Below are 24,938 nucleotides of genomic sequence, written 5' to 3'. Positions count from 1 at the left end.
TTTTGTTTAGATCCCCAGTGGCTTGCATCTCCTGATTCCTGCTTTTCCCACCAATCAAAATGTCACTCCTGTCAATTTCAGTGAGGAGTGAAACCTAACCTATCCAATGAACAGAAACCGACCCTGCTATATAAGTGCAGTGGCTGCAAGAGCAGGTCATGGGCTGGGAATCCTTTAGCGAGTAACTCCACTCCTATCTACTATCTACAAGGCACCTGTCAGGAGTGGGATGGAATACTGTCCAGTCATTGGAGGAGTACAGATCCAATAACACTCAGGAAACTCAATACCATCCAGGACAAAGCAGGCTGCTTGATTCACACTGTGCCTGCTTCCTTAGCCACTGACTCCTTTTATTACAACCACTACTGATGGCAGCATTGCAGCCACAAGATGCAATACAACAACTTCCTAAACCATGATTTCACAACCGAGAGGAACAGCAGATATCTCGGAACACTATTCACCACCAAGTTCCCCTCCAGATCACACAATATCCTCACAGCAATATATTTTGTTTTCTTCATTTATGGGCTAGGGCAGCATTTACCGCTCATCCCTATTTGCCCAGAAAGCAGTTAGGAGTCAACCACATTACTGTGGGTCTGGAGTCACATGTAGACCAGACAGAGTAAGGATGACAGTTTCCTTCTCTAAAGGACATGAGTGAACCAGTTGGGTTTTTCTGACAATTGACAATGGATTCGTGGTCATCATTAGACATTTAATTCCAGATGTTTTATTATATTCAAGTTCAAATTCCACCCAGGATTTGAACCTGAGTCCCCAGAATGTTACCTGCATCCCTGGATTAACAATCTAGTGATAATATTACTAGGCTGTCACTTCCCCTAGATTTGTACATATATATTTATTGACAATGAGTGAGTGGGGTATGGAGCTATTTGGTCTTTTCTGTGTTGAAGAGGGTTTATCATGAGATTACTTGGGTGAGTGGGGGAAAGCCAAGAGGTTAAAAGGTAATAATTGATTATTTGTTGTTTATTTGAAAAGGAAGTCATTTTCCAAAAAGAGTCCATAAAACTTTCAAAAGAGATAAGATGTGGATTTTGTGGCTAATAATCGCTGGGCAAACTTGAAAACAAAAGATCTGTGCAGTGTGTTGCCCAGCAACAGTCTCAGACTGAAGTTGCTGTGTGTTTTCACAGACCTGGGTACGGGCAGCTGAAGAGGCTTGCACACAGAAACCAGAGTGCTCTCTCTGTCTCACTAACAGACACAGTTACACTACCAGACTGAAGTATTTGTGAAACATATTGAAGTTTCAAATACCACGGTTCCAAGTAGTTTCTGTTCTGAATTTAAAATCAAGCCTGAAGCTCTTCCATCATCCTGCCACTGTCAATGATTAGATCGTGTAGACAGGGGATTGAAGGAACTGTGAGAAGTCAACAAATCCTGTCTTCTCACTTTGGACCCTTAACCCACAGAGATGTTATTCATTTCTGCCTTCTCTTTCAAATCCTGAAGTATCTCTGCAGAGCTGTATTGTTATCACTGTGCGTGAATTGATATAGTAGAATCCCTACAGTGGGAAGCACACCATTCGGTCCATTGTGTCCAAACTGACCCTCTGAAAAACATCCACCCAAACCCATCCTTGCATTTCTCATGGCTAACCCATTTAACCTACACATTCTTGGTCACTATGGGCAATTTAGCATGGCCAAATTACCTAACCTGCACATCTTTGGACTGTGGGAGGAAACCATGCACACACAGGGAGAATGTGCAAACTCCATACAGGCAGTATCCCGTGGGTGACGCTGTGAGGCGGCAGTACTAACCACTCAGCCACCGTGCCAGCCTATGTTGGGATTACAGGAGTATAATTTATTTCTGAATCCGTGTCAACCAGCTCCATTTCTAACTCCTCTTTGCTGCCTGGGCATTGTGGGAATGTGAAGGACGTGAATGGGAGCCATTAGAGAAACAGGTGGAACACCAACTGAAAGTTTGAGTCATCAGAAAAGTGTAGCAGAGATGGAACAGCATGGGGCTGAACCACTGAAGAGGAGTGAGTGGGTCATTTGAACCTCAGAAAGGGAGGAAATGTGTGGTGGAGTCTACATTAAAACTAGAATATCATGTGGGTGTCCACTGACAGCAGAGGTTCATTGTGAGCTAAAGCCAAATGATAAAGACCGCTGCAGTATCGGCATTATTCAAATTCAATTTATTTTTAGATTGTTAATTCCGAACCTTCCAGCCTGTGACCACACTGTCTGTCATGTGCTTTATTAGCAACCTGATTAAGAAGCAGTGGTCGACAAGCTTTACAATTAGAGTGGTGCTGGAAAAGCACAGCAGTTCCGGCAGCATCCGAGGAGCAGGAAAAATCGACATTTCAGGCAAAAGCTCTTCATCAGGAATTTTCCTGCTCCTCGGAGCCTGATCTTCTGTGCTTTTCCAGCACCATTCTAATCTTGACTTTAATCTCCAGCATCTGCAGTACCCACTTCTGACGATTGCAATTAGGGTGCTCACTTGAAATCTTCTTATTCTACAACTAATCTTTCTTCTCCTCTCTTAACAGATGGCGACTCCGAGCAGTCATCCTCCTGTCTGTCATGAAATAATCACTATTCACATGTAAACCTCAGTGGTGACTATTCAACTGCCGATGCATTACTGATTTAGAGCAAGTAAAACTCACAAGAAGTGCAGTGTGAGAAGAAGAAGTGTGCCCACACATTTGAATTCCAGCTGGAATCACCAAATATTACGATGAATATTGCCCAATTTTCCCTTCCTCAAACCAGGAATTCAGAAATCTACTGTAGCATCAGCTGGGAAAAGGTATGAAAGGACCAAACTGAATGTACAAAGGCATCAGGAGAAGGATAGGCAGATTTTGATAAGACGATAGATATTAGATGCATTAATATTTTGGGACATATTCTAAGGGAAGTTGCTCAGAGACACTCTAGCCTTATTTCTGTTTGACGAAACTTGAGAACATTATATGCCTGGACAGATATTTACTGCCGGTTTTCATCAAATGTACCCCAATTAATATTTCCTATGTTTCTACTTGAAAGAAACAGATTTAAATTAGCTTCAAATGTATATGGAAGTGCTGAATTTGCTGACTGATGTTTATGTAACGTTGTAGGGTAACATTGTACTGCTAGCTCCCGTCTCTTCTCTCAGAACATTGTTTTTACTTTAATTGAGCCAACCTGCCCATCAGCCTTCTTCCAGATGAATGTTTGAGCACATTTCCCTTCAGCAGAACCACCTTATTAAAGCAAAGGCTGAAGTTCCAAAACTGTAACCCAGTTAATGTTGGAATAGGATTGAGCTTCTCTCCCACAGATTATATCATTGAAATCCCTCAATTAAATAAGGTGTGAAAAACTGTCAGCTATTTATTGTATATAGAACTGTGATATGTATTCATTTTGAATAAATACACTGTAAATATAGGGTAACTGACATTGCAGAAAGACACATATCAAGTGGTTGTATGAACAGAGAACAAATGCTGTTAAAGCTGTTCCGGAAATCTGAACAATGGATTTATTTTTCAGACTCAACCGACCACATCCTTTACAAAACACAAGTGTTATGTCTCTGGCTGATCACTGTTAGTCTTTCTAATTTGTGGTCCTTTATGTAAACCTGTCCGGTAAAATGCCTAGTAATACAGCGTCAATATGTTTAACAGATATTGTTTTCTTCAACACATAGATGATGTTAGACATAGCTTTCATCTGCTCCTGTTTATACTCCAAATCATACTGCCCAGAAAGGGGTCTTTTGGTTCATTGTACCTTTGGAACTGCTGTACAATTGAGCCCATTTGTCTGTGCTTTCTCTGTACCCCTGCAAATTCCTCCCCTTTGCATAGTAATTTAACTATTAAAAAATCTTTACAATCTTCCCTCTGGTTCTTGTGGCAATCGCCTTAAGTTTGTGACCTTTGGTTACCAGCCTTCCTGCCAGTGCAAACAATTTCTCCAAATGTGAAATACAAATGGCAGCCAGCTGGGGAGCTGTTGCTGCCTTTCCAGGGAGAGAAGGCAGCTCAGGAAAGGGTTAGGAGAATAAAGATGTCACAAAGTAGCCATGATGCTGAGTCAACGTACAACATGTGAACCAGTACTAGGTAACCGTCCAAATTACACAACGAGCACAGATGGAATTAAACTTGCCCTTATCCTGCAGCAGCCCCAACAGCAGAAGATGTCAGTTTGAGGAGGAGCAAGGAAGTTAGACTTAGCTAATATTTATTCCTCAAGGCACATCAGAAAAACAGCAAACTTGATCATTACCGCGTTGCTGTTTGTGGAAGCATGCAGTGCATAAATCGGTTCCTGCATTACAATGGTGGTTGTAAAACACTTTGGTCATGAAAGTTCTGTAACTTGTCTTTCTTTTCCTTTCATTCTCCCTACAAATCTATACTTCCTGTATTCTTCTTGATTTGCTATTTTATTATGCATTAGATATTTATCACAAGCATTATTTTCTTGTTTCATTTTAATTTCTTAATTGTCCAAGGAGTTCCAGCTTTCAATGTCTTGCCTTAACTCCTCATAGGACTGTATCTAACTTGACCACAAGTGGTCAGCTCTTTGAAGGTCTCTCAAAGTTCCTTTACTATTTCATCAGCAAATCTTTGCTTGTAATCCACCAGCATTGGACCCCTTTACAGTTCAGTGAAACAAGCCTTCCACCAGTTTACCATCTTCCCAAAACAGTTGATTTTTTTGTGTTCTATCACACACAGTTTTCACTGATTATAGTTATTGCTAATTATAATCCTAATTTTCTCAAACTGTTGTTGCTCAGTCATAATTGAACATACTACTCAACATCTCAATGTTGTTTTTCTTTTATCCTGGTCAAGGCTGAAGACATTGGAATAGTTATGGCAAAAAAGATCAAAATCGATGGTTTGAATCCCACTTTAGTTTTTGACAAGGTGGCGTCAAAGGTATTAGAAAAGTGAGGCAACAGGTCCTTCAGTCATTTCTCGGCATCAATCTTGATTATCCTAATTTCACTGCCACCAAGACCAATGGGGTACTGCACCCAACTTAAACTATTTTCATTCTGCTCATCTCTATTACAGAATCACAGAATGATTATGGTGCAGGAAGATTTGGCCCATCGTGCCTACACCAGTTCTATTACCCAGTGCCAATCCCCTGCCTTTTCCCCATTTCCTTGTATGTCATTTCCATCCCAATAATCATCCAATGCTCTTTTGAATGTCTCCATTGAACCTGTCTCCATGACACTTCCAGGCAGTGCATTCTATACCCTAACTATACGTTGTGTGAAAAAGCTTTTTCCTCAACACGCTTGTTTCATTCACATATCACTTTAAAAGAAAAAAAGGAATTTGAGGGTATATATTTATGAACAGGGACATTTTCTCCCTATCTGCTCTATTTAGACTCCCCATGATTTGGAAAGTCTTTATCAAATCTCCCCTCAGCTTTCTTCTCACTAAAGAGAACAATCTGAACTTCTTCAATTCATCCTCATAACTGAAGTTTCTGATTCCTGGAACCATTATTGTAAATAACTTCCTCACTCTCTCCAATGTATTCAATCTTTACCATATTCCAGCCCTGACAACTGTCCACAACATTCCAGCTGAGGTCTAACGAGTATCTTGTTCAACATCATCTCCCTACTCTTATAATCTATGCTGTTATTAATAAAGCCCCCAACACTGTATGTTTTATCCACTGCTCTTCACCTGCCCTGCTACCTTCACTGATCTGTGCAATTATAGACCCAGGCCCCTCTGCTCCTGCATCCTCTTTAGATTTTTATATTGTTTTTTAATGTTTTTCTTGCCAAAGTGCATCACCTCACACATCACTGCACTGAGCCTCAGCTGCTGTCCTCTCTCTACCTCTCCACTTACTCCAATAACTTACAGAGGTATAGAAATTTAAAGCATGGAGTCAGAACATTCGGTCCAACTTGTCCATGCCGATGAGATATCGTAAACTGATCTAGTCAGCATTTGCCAGCACTTGGCCCATATCCCTCTAAATCCTTCCTATTCATGCCTGGGTCTAGATACCTTTTAAATGTTGTAATTGTACCCACTTCCATCACTTCCTCTGGCAGCTCACTGCATACACGCACCACCATCTGCATGAAACACTTGCCCTTAGATCCCTTTTAAATCTTCCCCTCTCACCTTAAACCTATGCCCTCTCATTTTGAACCACCCTTTTCTTGGGAAAAAGACATTGCTATTCACCCTACCCATGCCCCTCATGATTTTATCACCTCTCAGCTTCCTATACTCCAAGAAAGAAGGCCCCAAACTATCCAGCCTTCCCTATAGGTCAAACCCTCCAATACAGGCAGGATCATTATAAATCTTTTTTTCTGAAACCTTTCAAGTTTAACAAAATCTTTCCTATAGCAGGGAGACCAGAATTGAACGCAGTATTTTAAAAGTGGTCACAGTAATGTCCTGTACATTTGCTTCATGACTTCCCAACTCATACACTCAATGCACTGACCAGTGAAGGCAAATGCCTTCTTCACCACCTTGACTACCTGGGACCCCACGTTCAAGGAACCATACACCTGCATCCCAAAGTGTCTTTGTTCAGCAACCCTCCCTAGAACCTTACCCTTAAGTATATAAATCCTGCCCTGCTTTGCCTTTCCAAAATGCAACATCTCACATTTATTTAAACTAAAGTCTGTCTGGCACTCCTCGGCCAATTGGTCCATTTGATCAAAATACCATTGTACTCTTTAATGTATTTTGAAGCTCCACATTGTCCTGCTAACAGTTTACAATTCTCCCAGGTTTAGTGTCTTCTACAAACTTTGAAATTGTCCCCTGCAAACAAATGTCCTGATTATTACTATATATCAGGAAAAGCAAGAGTACCAATATTGACCCCTGGAGAATTCCACTCCAATCTTCCTCCAGCCTAGACGAACTCCATTGACCAATTCTTTCTGTGTCCTATCCTTCAGTTAAATTTGTATGCCGGTTACAATTGTCCCTTTTATTCCATGACCTAGCTCTATTCTCATAAGTCTGTTGTGTGTCAAATGCCTTCTAAAAATTCATGTGTAAAATGTCAACAAAGATACCCTCATCGACGTTTTCTGTTACTTCTTCAAAAAGCTTCAGAAAGTTTGTCAAACATGATTTTCCTTTTAGAAATTCATGCTGACTCTTCCAAATCAACTCATCTTTTTCCATTGATGGAAATGTTTTTCCGTGATTTTTCCATTGTTTCGACTCCAGGAAGATAGTGGTAAGTCTAGTTATCAATGGAAGTGGCTCCAGTTTATTACAGCGTGAGAGAACTTGCTTGGTATATTCTATGGCATTATTTGTATCTATTTACCTCAATTTTCATTTGTCCATTTGGATAGCAGCCAAAAATTCAGCATGTATACACACTCCCTTCTTTCTTATCAGCCATCCTGTCAATTTACATACCCCAAAAATTCATGTTTGCATGATTTTTCCATTATCATTGTAGTAGTTGTCCTTTTCCTAAAATAATTTCCCAAATTATCCATTCATAAACATTTACCTTCTCATTTATAGCTCTCAATGATAGAGTGAGGCGTTAATCTTCTTCCAATAAATTGAATAATTCTAGGAAACATTGTAATTCTGAAGTAAAATGGAGCAGTATAAATATTAGGAATTCATTGAACATAATTAAGGCAATCACCTCAGCAAAATACTGAGAGAACGTTATGCTACCAGAGAGGGTCTTTCAGATGAGATGTTAAACTGAGATAATGATTTTCACCTCAGCTGATTGTAAAGCATCCTAAATGTCTGTTGAGGAAGGAAGATTTTCTTGCTTTAGCTAACATTTATATTTCAAGTAATATCTAAAATGGGTTATCTTGGGTTTATTGTGCTACTTATCATTATGTTTAAATAGCTTACAGTGTTTTGCATAGTACAATTGGAAATACATATTTAACTTTTAATGATTTCAGAAAACCAACACTATAGGATGAAGGGGCTCAGGAAAATGTGAAGTTCTGCAGTTTTGGGGTGCTATCAATAATTGGGGTAGAGTGTGACAATCTCTGAAGAGTCTTGATTCCCAAACAGTGAGGTTGCAAAGAAGAGAAAGAATGGGTAAAACAATGTTTCCCAAAGTGGGGGGTTGGAACCCCAAATGGGGTGATAATCTGAAATATTGGAGTCCTAAGCACTTGGACAGAATAGCTGATGCAGAATTCCAAGACAGCTGTCATAACCCAGTCACTGGCCCTGCACCCCCCCCCCCAACCCATTCTCTAGGTTCTCACTGAAGGATCACAAAGTTTCAAACATTAAAATGGGGACACATGGGGTTGGGGGTTTGGGAAAAACCAATGTAAGAGATAGGGGATGGCATTTGTATTCAAGGAAAGTTAAATCTAGTGGCTTGGTGTGAGGTCTGCTGGGAATCAGTGCCAGTATTCGACTTCACAGTGCGACACATTGGTGTACATGAATCCACCCATCTGAAGTTCACATATAAACGAGCTGTATTCCTTTGTTCATTGTTTGAGGGTGGAATGTATTGAGATGCATTAATCCTTTGCTCCATGATGCAAAGCTAGATCTTGCAGCTGAACAGGATCTGATTGTTGGACCAGAGGCCAGTACTTGGAGCATCATTTTACTTTAGGGTTTTGTTCTCTTTGAATAGAAATTTGGGAAGCTCTTCACATAATCCTTAACTTTCCTGGAGTTGGGGAATATTCTGCAGCTCACTTGGATGACTTCAATTGTGACTGAGCACCACTATTAACTCTTGGGAGGCAGAATTCTTGGTTTGAGAAGATGAGTGTTTGTTTCAGGAGATGAGTCCCATAGGAAGCACTGGTTTGAAGAATTAAAGGTAAACCCTACTTTCCTGAGAGGGAAGATCAAAATTGTTGTCATCCAATTTAAATGTATGGGATTTGGATGGCTTTCTTTAAAGTATCCAAAATGAAAAGTGACATTAATGGCCCAAATAAATCTTCCATTCCGATTCTTACATGCATATAATTCAAAGGAGGACCACCGAATTTATTTTGTTAAAATCGCCTTCGATCTTGAATTCCGCTCAAGAATCTTTTAAAATGGTGACTCCTTCAGGTTTTGAATAATTTATACCCTGTCAATTTAGTTGCTTTTGAAGTACATAAGGAAAATGTTTTCGAGATTGAATTATCAGGCACTTAAATAATTTTGCACCAAAATATGTGTCTGCCAAATTGGTAACAAAGATTTTGTTCAGATAACACACTTCTTGAAATTGGTAGTAGTGGAATGTATCTGCCCTATTCAATCTACCTTCTGTTTTTACAAAGTACAGGGCAAAATCAATGAGTCAATGATCCCCATGCTGAGTTTTGCTTGAAGGTGGTATGGTTCAGGAATACAGGGCTACACTGTTATAATTCTATTCCTAACGTATTTGAGTCTTCAGTTGCATAGAGAGATTAGAAAAACTACTTCAAAGATAGGGTGGTTATAATTAACTAACTGAAATACAATTTCTTAAGAAAGGAACCAGTTAACCATCAAGGATGATTGAATGAGCTGGGGAGTTTCTGTTCTAGGAGGGAGTAGGCCAAAAAGCGACATGATAATAACCATTGGGGTGTCACATAGGAATTTCACTCTGCTATTCTTTTGCAGGAAGAATGGATCCTAATGTGTGGATTTTACCACTCCATTTTTGAGAATGGTCAATGTATGTTATTGGTTTTACAAAGTGTGTTACTTTAAGAGTTAAATATGCTAATGAGCCAGGGATCAGGTTGAAACTACCTGCTATATGCAGTGCAGCAGAAGAATGCTAGGTGGATGCGTAAGTTATCAGTCGTGGCAAGATTAGATTACCTACAGCGTGGAAACAGGCCCTTCAGCCCAACAAGTCCACACTGACCCTCCAAAGAGTAACCACCCAGATTAATTTCCCTACACTTACCCCTGACAAGTGTGCCTAACACTATAGGCAATTTAGCAAGGCCAATTCATCTGGCCTGCACATCTTTTGGAATGTGGGAGGAAACCAGAGCACCCGAAGTAAACCCACATAGACACAGGCGACTGTGCAAACTCCACACAGACAACCGCCTGAGGTGGGAATCAAACCCGGGTCCCTGGCGTTGTGAGGCAACAGTGCTAACTACTGAGCCACTGTGCTGCCCTGATGTTGTAGTCTAAACTGTTACATAAACCTGTGTCAGGTTTTCAATTGAATCCACACAACATAATCTGCATTACTTACCAAAAACAGCAGAAATATGACAATCAGTTGAAATTGGGTGTCCAACAGACCATGGAAGTGAAGTTCTAAGTAGATTGGTGGATTCTATTTGTAATAATGTCCCAGTTCAAGAACTGATGAAGTAAAAAGATATTTAATGTTCACACTTCATTACATCCAAACATACTGAAGTAGATCATTCACTGCTCTCTTTGCTATTTAATAAAGTCATGGCTGCTATTTACCTCAAATCCCCATTCCTATCTAAACCTGATAACCCATCACTCTTGGTTTTCCCAAGAATTTATCCATAACTGCGAAAAGAATTGAAAGATTCTGCTCCCATTGTATTTTGAGTTCCAAAGAGTAGTGTCTGATTCAAATAAATGAGTCCTCATTTTAAAACAGTAAGCCCTAATTCAAGATTCTCTCAAAGAGGAAACATCCTCTCCAAAGCCACCCCATCACAATACCTCAGGATCTTACATGATTCAGTAGTGTCACTGCTTCTGTTTAATGCTCCAACGGATACAAGCTCATCCTATCCATTCCACGTCCTGGTCTGGTAAAATTTTGACTGATAGACACAGAAGGAGGCCATTCAGCCCATTATATCTACATCAGGCAAAGATCTGACTACACTAATGTCATTTTCCAGTTCTTGGCTCATAACCCTGGAAACTATGACAAGTGAACACATAAATACTGCTTAAATGTTATCAGAGATCATAATTCAACATCTCTTTCAAAAAGTGAATTTCACTCCCTCAGTGAAAAAACATTCTCCTCTTAGCCTTATACAGTACTTGCTATGCCATATTGGTTATTTACCTCTCCATTAATTGAAAAAATGCCTCCCTGATCACCCTGTCTATAACCCTCAGTCTGATACACCTCTAAGAGGTCCCCTTAGTTGCTGTCTGAATGTCTTGATCATCCTCCCTATATTTAAGTCCAGACCATTAAAATACACCACAAAGAGCTAGGGTCTAGCACTGAGCTCTGCAGAACCCCACTATTAACAGACTTCCAGGCACAGAAACATTTTTTCTCATTACTGTCTGCTTCCTGCCTCTCAACCAATTTTGCATCCAGCATGACAGTTTGTCTTGGATCCTATGGGCTCTTATTTCTTGACTGGTCTGCCATGAGAAACTTTATCAAAAGCTTTGCTAAGGCCCATGAGGATCACATAAAATACATTATCCTTTCAACGCTCCCACCTACCACCTCAAAAAATTTGAACAAATTTTCCAAACACAATCTCCTCATAACTATCCATGCTGACTATCCTTGATTAATCCTCATCTTTTCAACTGCAGATATCATCTGTCAGAATTAGTTCTAATTACTTCCCCACTACCAAGGTCAGATTGAATGTCTTGTAAGTTCCTGGTCTATCCCCTCCTTGATTTTATTAATGGGCCAATATTAGCAGTCCACCACTCCTCTACCACCTCACCTGTGACTAGGGATGATTTGAAAACTACTGCAAGGGTCCCTGACATCTCTTGCCTCAACAGCCTAGGATATATCTCACCTGAGGATTTCATCACTTTAAAGGGTGCTAATCCTGTTAGTATTTTCTCTCTATCTTTGTGTCTTTTTTAATTTATTATTTTCTAATATCTCAGTCCTCCAGGCTGATGTCAATACCTATATTGTCCTTTTCTATTGTTTCAACTAATTCAAATGCAGTTAAATCCTGCCTTAACTAGGTGACCAATACTGCACACTAAACTTCAGATATGGTCTCACCTGTATACCTGAATAATCGCCTACTTTTCTATTCAATTCAGTTTGCAATGTTTGAGAACATTCTAATGGCTTTCCCAATTACTTGCCCTGTTAGTATACTTGCGCTTGCAACTCATCTATAAGCACACTAGATGCCTCTGCATGTCAGAGCTTTACAATCTTTCACCATCTAGGTAACATATTTTATTACTCCTCTCAAAATGGATGGTTTCACATTTTCCCACGTTATGTTTTTCTTTAGTAAACTGCTCATGGAATGTGGGCATTGTTGCCTTGCCTTTCATTTATTCCTATCCTTAATTACCCCAAGGGTAATTAAGAATCAACAATATTGCTGTGGTTGTAGCCAAACCATTCCCAAATCGCAGTTTCCTGGATTTAGGTTATCCCTGGCTATTGTGCCAATGTTATCATTAATTAACAGAGTCAGCTTTCCACTTTTTCCGAGCTTCATGTCCTTTCTAAAAATTCTGTAACCTTCAATCTTCAGAACTCAATCTAAGTCATTTTGCAGCCTTACTGTTGCAAATGTTGACCAAGAGACTTAGGATATGGCAAATACAACTATTCAAATCTTCACTGTTAGTCCTCCCTGAAGCTTGTTGTAATGGAAGATTCATAGGACTATGATGTGATTGTACATGACTCAACCTTAAAACATTTGCATGATCCCAGCTACTGTCTAAATGGAGACCCTCACCATTTAAAAAGATTAACATCCAGAAAGAAGACTGCCTCTGAAAATATCTTCCTGCAAAATAGTATATACAGAATTGTAAAATAATGAGAACTGCCAATTATATTAAGAAATTTAGTGGCTTTGAAAAAAAATCCATCTGAGAAATGACATTGCAGATAATGCTGATGTAACGCAAGTCAAACGAGAGCTAGATTGAATATAAGAACATCAGAAACTGTAGTAATCCTAGTGGCCTCTCAACACTATCCACCATTCAATACGATCATGTTGATTGTTTCTTTCAGCTGCATTTTCCAGCCTGTTCCTCATATCGCTCAATTTATTGAGAGATCAAAAGTCTCTATCTTCTTTAATTACTTTTCATTTAGTCTTTCATAGACATGGGTAATATTAATAATGCCAGCATTTAATGCTTTTGAACTAAATAACTCACTAAACCCGAGATTGTACCCCCAGGTTCTAGATTTCCCAGCAAGGGTAACCCTGTAAAGCTCTTCAGGATCTTCTATGTTCCAATGACATCACTTCTTGTTCTTCTAAACTCCACAGAATATGGAGCCAATTTACTCAGACTCCAACAGCTTTTCCCTTTGTCACCTTGCTGTTCATTCACCTCATGTCCTCTCTCTCACTCTTTGTGGCCTGCTCACAGCTTGCATTCTCACTTCACTTTGTATCATCAACAAACTTGGGTACATCACCTTGGCCTCTTTGCCTAGGTTATAAATATGGAATGTGAATAACTGAGTCCCCAGCATTGATCCACTTGTTACAGCCTGCCAACTTGAAGGCCTCATTTATCCCTTCCTTCTGTTTTTGACTATTAACCAATCCTCTCTGTAAAGCTAATTTATCGCCCAAACTCTAGCAGCCTTGTCTTGCGTATTGCCTTTCTGTGTGACATCTTATCAAGTGACTTTTTAGCTATCCAAATGTATTACATCTACTAATACCATCCTCAAAAAACACTATATAGTGCAATTATTCTAGCAAGGAGCAAGGGATAAATCATGAAACTATAGGCCAGTCAGTCTAATTTTGGTGGTGGGGAAACAATGGAAACAATTCAAAGGGACAAAATTAATCTGCACATGGAGACACAAGGATTAATCAAGAACAGTCAGCAGGGTTTTGTTAAGGGGAGGTTTTGTCTGATCAACTTGATTTGTGTTCTTCGAAGAGGTAACAAATAAAATAAATGGCATACAGATGAGGTTAATACTTTCGATGTAATCTAATTTGACTTCAGCAGAACTTTCGATAAAATCTGAATGGGAGTCTGATAGTGAAGGTAGGAGCCAATGAGATCCAAGGAAATGTGGCATATTGAATCCAGAATTGACAGAGTGGCAGGAAGCAGAGGGTGATAGTCACTTTATAAAACCATGTTGGTTTTGTCTGATATTTTTAAGTGTATTAGTAAGACTTCCTTACCAACAAGAATCCAGCATTTTCTCAATAATAGATATCAGGCTAAGTGGCCTGCAGTTCTCAGGTTTCTCTGTCTATCCTTTCTTGAACAGCATTGCTCCATTTGCCATTTTAGAATTCAGCAGTTACCATGTCTGGAAAGTACCATGACCAGATGAGAAGGGGTTAATTGGCTCCCTTTTGTTCAATTTCTTCCATTGGGCACGACAAAGGCTGTTTTTTAGAAGACAATATATCTCTCTCCAACTAACTGGGTTCTGAAGAAAGGTCACTGGACCCAAAACGTTAATTGTGCTTTCTCTCCACAGATGCGGCCTGACCTGCTGAACTTTCCCACCACAGTTCTTTGGTTTTCTTTGTGAACTATTTATTTTCTGGAAACCATTAGAAGCCAATGAACAACAGTTTCTTCAGTCACAAGACAGAACAAATTTAGCTGTTAAACTCAAGGAAAATAATAAAACATCAAGTATATGGTGTTTAAATTCACACACACACACATAAAAAGAGTTAAAAGAAAATATAGTTTAGTTTCTTTTGGTTGGTATTAACTGTAACTTTTTAACCCAAGTTTGATGTTGATTGGTTGCTTTGTTGGCTGCATTCAGACTTAACTAATGTACAATTATTGAAAATTCACAGTTCCTTGGTTTTTCTTGAGCTGTTTCTGTGGTAAATTTCTTCATTATCTGCCAGAATGCTTTTGGATCCTCCCCTGAAATATTGGTTTCAGTATGTATTACCGGGAAGTTCTTTGAGTAGCTCTTTGTGTGACAGTCAGCCCAGTCATAGTCCGAGTGGACCGTAGGGTTGATCTCTGATTCAAGAGAGATTGGTTTAACCTGAGAGTCACCACATATCAGCAGAGGGACGAGGTTACAAAGGGGAGTCCTTCCCACATTTGCTGAGGTTACCATGAAGATCCTAACTGCTTTAGAAAGGACTTATCTCCAAAAATCTTCTGCTATATCCTACTCTACACCACGGCCATTTTTCAAGGGCATGGGCAAACTGAAGACTTACTACCTTCTCAAATTCCTTAGCCTATACTTTTCCACTTTAAATTGAAGACTTACCACCTTCTCATATCCCTAACCCTCCATTGTACTCCTCCAATTCAACTCCAGTATCAAGGTTAAAATGCTTTTGGATTTCTTCCAACTGTGTAGCCACTTCCCTCACTTTGACAATCCATCCTTCCCTTCCCATTCAGCCAGACACACTGTCTATAATGGCCCAACCTCCCCTCTCTCCCTAACCTTAGTCCCTTAGTTCTGGTCCCATTCAGTTGGAGACACTTCAATTCCTCATCCTGGTCCCATGTTAATTGTAATGTTACTGGTGTCCCTTAACTTGGGCATGAATGTGGATTATGTGAAAACTGCAGTCATCAACCACTTTCTTAATCATGCATCTTGTCAACTCCCATCCTGTTGCTAATATTTCCTCCAAGTCTAATTTAGTTTCCAGCCTAATCTTTTAATTATTTGACCTGAATTTAACTTTTTTTTTAGAACAAAATCAGTTCTTAAAGAGTTGTTAACAATAGATAACGGTAGATACTTTTCAGTTCTACCTTGCTTCAATCCACATTTTAACAGAATCAGAAAGTCACCTTATCAACATTCTAGTTCCAATATCTATAACCACCTATTCCATCTGAATTTCACTCAATTTTATCACAAAATGCTTTGAAACTGTGTGAACTTCATCTTCCTTGTGGCATACTGCATTGCTCGCTGTTTGCAGTATGTTTTCAGTGTGGTCTAAAGGAGCTTTCAAAAGCATCTCATTGCGGCAAGTTTATATGAGTGGAACTACCTCTAAGTTTGTGGATTTCCTGTGCAGTAATGGTGCTCTGCATCTTATCATAGTTTCATCTACCACCTAAGTGCAGAGCTGGTTGAAAGACTGAGGCACCCACCTAGTTTGCAAAGCAACCATTCCACGCATCTGCTTTTACAGCAGTGCATACATCTTGACCCTCAACAGTGGCGTTGTGGTGACCAAGTTTAAAAATGGACGTAATTCATATTTGGTTACAAATTTGACTCTCACTTAGAGTCATGGTGCAGATAATTGAAAACTGCAGCAAACACAATCATAAAAAGGCTACTATTTTACTGTTTTCTTAACAGTATTACAATGGTTAAGAGTAAGTTGAAGCCAAATAAAATGTCTTTATATCAAACAAACAACTATTGATATTACAGGAGTATATATTAATTTGACCTGTATTTTTAAATTTGTAATCTGTTGCTCAGTTATTTTCTACAGAGGAAATTGAATATTTATTTACACAACTATAGTTGAGACACTATGGAAAACTGACAAGAAAAAACTCCAAAAAACAGCATCCTCAATGCCCAATCTAATTAAAACACTCAATATTAAAATAACCAACAAGTAAAGAACAAGATAATGTTCTTTTTTTTCACTTAAAACGTACATTTGTAGTTTTTCAAAGCAAATTTGAACCTAGGCATTCAGCCCGATAGAAAATAAATAATTTGGTGGATGGATTGTGTTGCTGTGTCAACAATTTTACTTCATCACTATTGATAACATTTCAATTAGCCCACAAAAAAATGGGACTATCATATGGTATCAAGAGCTTCTGTACCATCTTATGTTAGGTCCTTGTCAGGAAAACACTGTCTGCAGTGAAAAGAATATACAAAACCGATTCATCTTCACAAACTGAACTGCAGTCATCCCAAATGGGACGCTGTCCTTTGATTTCCCACGGAAACCTTTTTAAACAGAAGACCTGGAATCTGGAGCCTGGACTCATGACACTGCCAGAAGTGTAGTAGAATAGAAATTCTGTTCATCACCATGGCTCTGCAGTGCCCCAGCTCCAATGCCAAGAATAGAGTCTTTTAGGGTCATTCATCACTATGATGCAGCTGGATGAGGTGGCTGTGGTTCCCTGTTGCCCCAAGAGGAAGAATCACAGAACCCGGGTGGACAGAGTCAAAATATTTTGGTATTTATTCTCTGGATTCTCAGGGCCTTTCGGTAACCCAGTCATCAATTACCATTGAGCTTTGCGATCTTTGCGCCTGCACTAATCCCAGAGTGGGAGAGCTGCAACTCTTCTTGACTTGGTGTTGAGTGGGGCAGACAGAACATGTTCTCTCTTGTCAGAACTGTCCATCCAGTGGATTGAGAGAAAAGTCAGTGCAACTAAATTACGATCCCTCACCAGAAATTCAACCAAATTCTGCCTTTACCCAACCACCGGCAGAATTCTGAGCACTGGATATTTGTCTATTTTAGATTTATATCATGAACTTCTCCACCACTGCCCAGGTCTGCTCACATTTCTAAAGAAAGAATTGGCATGAGAATTCTGAATTTGTCGTCAAGTTAAAAGTAACTGGTGGTTTAAGTAAGTACATTGCAAGTCCAAGTTAAAACATTGCATTCACTAAAGAAAATTCTATTTTTTATCTGGATTTCTTGATATAGAAATAATGGCCTGTATGTGTGTAGTGCTTTCATGAGCGACCAAGGGTGTCCTAAAGCACGCAGTCACTATTGGAATGTAAGGAAAACAATAGTCAAGTTGAGCACATGAAGGTGATATTTATGATATCGATTGTGAGTTAATATTTGCTAGGACACCCAGGATACACTTCCTGTTCCCTTTCAAAATAGTGTCATAATATCCTTTGCATCCACCCAAGAGGCAAACAAAATTTCAGTTTAACATCTCAGCCAAAACATGGCACCTTTAATAAAGTGGACCTTCCTCAGTATTGAAGCAGAGTAACAGCCTTAACTTTCGTGGTCTTGGGTGGAGGTGTACTTGAATCCACAACATTCTGACATTCTGCAAAAGTGCTACCAACTGAGTCTCAGCTGATATTTTCAAGTGACTTCCGGCTACTTCATTTCACATCATTTAAAAACCCGATGTTGTCCATCCCATGCTCAGCATCAACGGAGCATCTTTGTGACTGGAGATAGTGGAATTGACTAGAATTTACTTCTTTCTGATATGGTCTCCTTTCTATTTCCTCGGTGATTTTGTCAACGGTTTATAAAAATCGTTGACATCTTAAATTCATCAATTTAAACAAATCCAGAACTGGGCTTTGAACCCCAGTCTTTGTTTTATAGAGCAAGGAGCTCCTAATGGGCTAGTTTGAAATTTTGTCAATTTTCTGAATAAGAAGAAATTACGTTCACGTATTTCCTGTAGCTGAATTCTTTCTAAAGACGTATCATTTCTGAGAAAAGGCTAACTTGATAAATTATAACACAAAAGTTATTCAACAATACCTAAACTACCCTACATCTGGGATATAATTTCAGTAATGTCACCATGTCCTAAAACAAATACTTGTTGATTAAGAATTTTTTTAAAAAATTACTTACCTGAGAAGACTGAACAATATCTTTTACAAGATTTTTCTATATAACAACTGCTGGCTTTAATTTGGCTGCACAATCCTTCAATCTTAAACTTAGAAATACCGTAACTATTCACAATCCATTGCTCAAAGTAGTTGTGACAGAGCATATGGAGTCTGCATCTTATTCATGAGCATTTTTGAAATCAATAGACAACAAGTGAATATTTTTGTTAAGCTGAGTGGAAACTAAAAAACCTAAACCATTTTCAGTCAACACCCACTGTGCTGTTTCCTGTTAGTCAAGTATCGTAAATTCCTATTAAATTACATTGTTTCGTCTACAACATGTATTTTAATTTGTTTGCACACAAAAATATACTTCTTTCATATTTTAAGGTATAGTAATAAGCATTGGGAATACAAGTTTCCAAGAAACATTACAATTGCACGTTTTAATTTTTGATTTCGAAACCATTTTACAGCACCCAAATAACTGCCATTTTAAACATTTTGCACAGCATTCAACAGAATAACGAATAATATTTTCCTGTCAAACATACCTGTTAATACTTCAGCACAAATTCTTCGTTAATAAATGTTTAAAAGGATAAAGCCATTTACAAAAACCACGGCTGGTACTGCATCTGTGTTAATGGCACCAGGATATGTTGGGGTGCAGGTGTGCATTGAGGCGTCCGTACGACCCGGAAGTTCTGCTTGCCCTTATTTTCTATGTGAAGACGTCCACTTGCTTACGTTTTTGGTTCATTGAAATTTTGAAATATGAATCAGCGTTCCACTGTACAAGGCCAAATATTCTTTACCACTTACATTTTATTCAAAGCCAAATAGTAATGGAAATCAATTCACAGATTCTTACAGCATAGAATAAGGCCATTCATTCCATCCTGTCTGTACCAGTCAAAGATCAGACTATACTAATCCCATTGTCCAGTTTCTGGCCTAGGTCCCCAAAGCCTATGGCAATGCAAGTGACTATCCAAATATAGTTTAAATGTTATGACAGTTTCTGACTCAATTACCCTTTCAGACAGTGAATTCCAGATTCCCACCACCCTCTGGTTGAAATATTTCTCCTCACCTCTCCTCGGCACCTTCTACCTTTTACCTTAAATATTTTCCCACTAATTTTATGCTTGCGCCTAATGAAAATGTCATCAACTCTACTTCTGCCACTCATAATCTCATACACCTCTATCGGGTCTCCTCTCGACCTTCGTTGCTCTGGGGAAAACAACCCCAGCCTATCCAATCTTTCCTCTTAGCTCAGACTCTCCAGCCCCAGCAGTAATGTGTAAATCTCCTCCACACATTCTCTAGTGCACTCACATAGAGTCATACAGCACAGAAACAGACCCTTCGGTCCAATCAGTCCATGCTGAACATAGTCCCAAACTAAACTAATCCCATCTGCCTGCTCCTGGCCCATATTGCTCCAAACCTTTCCTATTCATGTATCTATTGAAATGTTTTTTAAACATTGTAATTGTACCTGCATTCACCACTTTCTCAGGAAGTTCATTCCACACATGAACCACCCTCTGTGTGAAACATTTGCCTCTTATATCTTTTTAAAATTTCTCTCCTCTCACTTTAAAATCTTTCCTATAATGTGATAACCAGAACGCATATACACTCCGGTTATGGGCGAACCAGTGTTTTATACAACTCCTGCATAACTTCCCTGCCTCAGCTAATAAAGCTAGTATCCTGTAAGCCTTCTTAACTGACCTGTCCCACGATCTACAGGGATCTAGATTCAATTGAGCGTACTCAGTAAACTTAAAAATGCAATCTGCCATTAAAATCCTTTATCAAAAATCAAATGTGGTGAAATCTAGTCAACATTAACACCCTTGCCATTCTGTTCACTTCTAATCATCGCTTTTTAAAAATTTCACATAGACGTGATAGTTGCTGACATCTTCAGCCAAATGTAGTAAGGAGAGATGAAAGAGGAGGGAAATAAATTATTGTTGGTATCATCATAAATGCTGAAGTAAATGACTGAAAAAAAATCGATATAATATTCTTAATAATCATAAGTCATAAATGACATATTAAGAACAGTCCCTGGCAGTGATGCATTCTTTAACTAATTAAAAGCTCAAATTTACCGTGTATAACTGGTAAACATTAAATACTTAAACAGTATTCTTAAAAAATACTCAAAAAGAAGTGCAAGGAGGATGAAGGAATCTTAAAACCTACACAAAGGAACTTTCTCAACCAGTTATTTTCCAGTCCAATAAGAAAGGGGGCCAGCTGAAATCTAGCTTTCTGGAGTGAAGTCAGACAACTGCAAGCTATTTGAGCCAGACTGAAACATGGTAACAATGATCAACATATCATCAGCTTTAATGTGCTTACAGAAAAGGACAAGAAAATCCAAACCAAAATATCAAACCAGTCAAATCCTGTTTCAATAACTTCAGATAAATCTAGTACAACCTGAATCAAAAAGAAGTTCGGCTGTAAATGAGAATGACAGCAGGAGATAGTTTGGGTACCAGCCAGGAGCATTCACTTCAGGAAGAAGATGGGTCATCCAAAGTTTGAACTCTCTTCTTGACAGAGAAAGAGAACCACAACCATAAAAGGTGGCTTATGCCAAAAGTCAGGCAGAGAGTATAATCAAATCCAGGCAGAATACATAGACCTTTTTTTTCACAGAATGCGTGGGTTGAGGACATTACTGGCTAGGCCAACATTTATTGTTCATCCCTAATTGCTCAGAGTTAACTACATTGCTGTGGGTCTGCAGTCACATCCTGGGCCAGACCAGGTACATTGGCAGTTTCCTTCCCTAAAGAACATTTATGAGCCAGATGGGTTTTTTCCAACAATTGACAAGGGATTCATGGTCACCCTGAGACTCTTAATTCCAGTTCTTTATTGAATTCAAATGCTACCATCTGCCATGATGGCAGGAGAAGTGCAGGGGAACATTGAAAGGGGTAGAAGACATGCAAAGAGATAATGACAAAAGAATACAACGTAACAAATTGTTCAGGAGCAGACTGTTGCTCAAACCTGCTCGTACCAGGCAATAAATGGCCTTAACTCCACTTTCCTGCATATTCTCCACAGCCCTTAATGCCCTCATACATCAAACCAACTCTCAATTCAATATGACCTAACCTCCACTGCTCTCGAAAAGAGAGCATTCTAAACACTAGCCACATTCCAAGCGAAGGAATTCTTCTTTACAACTCTCTCAACTTTACAAACCTCAGCTGGAGTATTGTGTCCAATCCAATTCAGAATGGATATCAAGGCTTTAGAAAGGGTACAAAAGCAGCTAACCAGGATAATACAAATGATGATGATGTTCCATTTCTAAGAGAGACTGGAGCAAGTGGGATTTGCAGTACTTGGAGCAGAGGAAATTAAGTGGAAATCTAATGTGACTATTATGAATGATTTTAAGATAAACAATTTCCTTCGGTAACCAACGGTCAGGGACTTCAAAAAGGGGCAACAGTTCGGGAGAAATGTAAGAAGGAATATTTTTCATGAGAAAAGCTGTTAAGATCTGGATCACATTGCCTGGAAGGGTGATGGAATCAGTTTTGTGGAATCATTCAAAGGAGCATGTAATTGAAGATGATTCATTAGCAGTGTTACAGGGAAAATGGCTGAGTTTGGGACTAAGTTGAAAAACCCTTTCAAAGTGCTGATGTCGGCCTGATATATTGAATGGCCTCTTTCTTTGCTGAGGGATTGGATGGTTCAACAGCTAATTTTACATTCAGATGCCTTTGATCGTGTAACTGAAGCCAGTTTGAAAATGATTCAATGCTACAATATGCTCAATACACTACAGCAAAACGTTTTGTGAGCTACTTTGTTACAATACTTGCCAAATAATTTTATCAGGAACACTGGCTTAAGACGACTAAAAATATTTGAATTAAATGTGATTTAGAATGTTTTGTTTTCATCGGTTGATGAAGGTTTGATGCTGTACAATTCAATAAAAACCTCTACTTTTGCACTGTGATCCAGATCTTAACAGCTTTTCTCATGAAAAATATTCCTTCTTACATTTCTCCTGAACTGTTGCCCCTTTTTGAAGTCCCTGACCGTTGGTTACCAGAGGAAATTGTTTATCTTAAAATCATTCATAATAGCTACATCCAGAAAATGTCAATGCAGAAGCTTATTATATTAAATTGCTGTGTATTATTTTAACAAAGTTATTGCAACTTCTTGAAAATAGATTAATGATGTTAAATCAAAATCCTGAGTACTGTTCTAACATTGGACTTCTGCTGACAATACAAGAAATCTCACTGCCCAAATGTTTTAAAAATATATGACAAAGATAAATGTCAATCTGTTCAACTTGTCAATCTATTTAGCATTCATCAGAAGCAGAGACTTATAGAATTTTGACCTGGTAGTTAATTTGCATGTCAAGAAAATTAAAAATGACTTTTAATTCTTAAAGGGTTTAATGAGCAATATGTTCCATGTTTACACAGTTTTGCGTGTGGAGTAATGACTAAGTATTTTTAAACTTTTGATTGAATCATTAGATTTCTGGTTACTTCAGCAGATGTCACATTTGGCAGGGCAGCTATGGAAACCTTGTTAAGATTTTCTAAGAGTTTGTACAGCTTTGTCATATAACACAACATCGTAAGAGGTTCTAAAAATTAATAGCTGCATAATCACGAATAAACGGCTGAAACAGATGTCTCAAATCTGTAGTCAAGAACACACAATTGTATTTTGTGACCTAGCTGTAGGAAAGGTGCCCTCCTTGCTATTCTATAACACTATCCTAGTAAATCAACATTTCAATTTCCCACAGAGGGGCTCGAAACAAGCGCAAGTGATTTACTGAACAGGCTACCAATGATGGTAATAGTCCTCTGTGGTTTAGTAATTAGACATGCCTTAATAACAGATGGCATAGCTGTGTTCTCATCTCTGCAGAAAAAGTGTTTGTTGGCACCAGTTAAGGGCAATGTGACTTTGCATACGATTGGTGGCATCTAGACGGCCAATCAGGCCTTACTGTGCCAATCCCTGCAACATGTCTACTTCCTAGCAGTATCACTGAAAACATGACCTTGTGGGCGGCACGGTGGCACAGGGGTTAGCACTGCTGCCTCACAGCGCCAGAGACCTGCGTTCAATTCCTGCCTCAGGCGACTGTGTGGAGTTTGCACATTCTCCCCGTGTCTGCCTGGGTTTCCTCCGGGCGCTCCGGTTTCCTCCCATAGTCCAAAAATGTGCAGGTTAGGTGAATTGGCCGAGCTAAATTGCCCATAGTGTTAGGTGTAGGGGTAAATGTAGGAGAATGGGGTCTGGGTGGGTTGTGCTTCAGCAGGTCAGTGTGGACTTGTTGGGCCGAAGGGCCTGTTTCCACACTGTAAGTAATCTAATCTAATGTGAGTATGGTGCTTCTGAAGAAACTCATACTATTATAATTATAGAACTAGCTCAGTGACAATAAAGGAACAGCAATATGTCCAGGTCAGGATGGTACAGGCATATGGTAGTGTCCGTACAGATTTCCTGCTTTTGTACTGTTTGGTGGTTGAGATTGCTTGGTGAGTTGCCACAGTAGTTTCAGCAGATGGGTAAATGTTGGAGTAGAGCATATTGGTGCTGAAAGGGTGTGGATAATATGGATCGCTGGATACCTGCACTAATGGACAAAATATCAGAAGCCGTGTTATCTAACTTTGTTAAAGATTTCCCAGTATTCCCATCTCATCTAAATTTTCTTTAAAAAAAACCAAATCTGTACATATAAATTATATTAACTTCATGATATCAGTATAAAAGGGCTAAAAGACGCACACTTGTACAGATTTACAGTTGGGGGGGGCGGGGGGTCTATGCTTGTCCTATAGTACCTAAGTAAAATGTTATCAATGATTGTCTCAAAAACTGGACTATTATGTTAAGTTGTTGTCTATATGTTTATTCCATAATGGGACGCTTAATCTTTTCTCCTATGTTTCATATCTACAGTATGCATCTTATGTGGGGGTTCAAACAAAACAGTGAATGGAAACAATGTGATCTAAGTAGGTGACAGCACATCGTTCAAGAGTCAATATTGTAAACATACACTGTGTGGAAATTCAGACTCATCAGATAAGCCACTTCAGCTTTCTGATTAATAAAGTGATCTTGAGAAGACCATGTACTTATGAGGGTTGGACCGGGGAATCCCTGGAGGAATCTAGAAGCTAAACAGATGTTTCCTTTCATGTTAAATCAATTGACACATTTTTTTTCTGCGCTGAAACATATGGAAGGAACCCTGGCTTTACTTCGTCCAGGTTAATGCTTTTCATGTGCTGTGATTAGAAATGGTTTGTGCATGTCAAGCATCATAAAATGCTCAACAAAAGTAAATAAGTCAGAAGGTAATTTACAGAATTATGTGTGTAGCTCTAC

At 39.0% G+C, this 24,938-nt stretch overlaps 1 protein-coding gene across 6 annotated transcripts in view; it reads right to left on the bottom strand.

Moving 5' to 3' along the window:
- The window catches only part of cd247 (CD247 molecule), a 151,317-nt gene that overhangs the window by 28,204 nt on the left and 98,175 nt on the right, over window positions 1-24,938 (bottom strand). The window contains exons 1-2 of one of the 6 annotated variants that reach the window (XM_072585316.1): window positions 19,055-19,143; window positions 10,263-10,375 (exon numbers count right to left, since the gene is read on the bottom strand). The exons of 3 other annotated variants lie outside the window; for them this stretch is intronic. The gene's annotated coding sequence lies outside the window, so the exon portion shown is untranslated. Of the gene's footprint in view, window positions 1-10,262; window positions 10,376-18,516; window positions 18,570-19,054; window positions 19,144-24,938 lie in introns of those variants that run through there. 2 more of the 6 variants (XM_072585315.1, XM_072585317.1) reach the window with 2 other exon arrangements.

Source organism: Chiloscyllium punctatum, chromosome 15 (genome assembly GCF_047496795.1).
Source record: "Chiloscyllium punctatum isolate Juve2018m chromosome 15, sChiPun1.3, whole genome shotgun sequence".
Lineage (NCBI taxonomy): Eukaryota > Metazoa > Chordata > Chondrichthyes > Orectolobiformes > Hemiscylliidae > Chiloscyllium > Chiloscyllium punctatum.
This window is presented reverse-complemented; position numbering and strand designations above follow the sequence as displayed.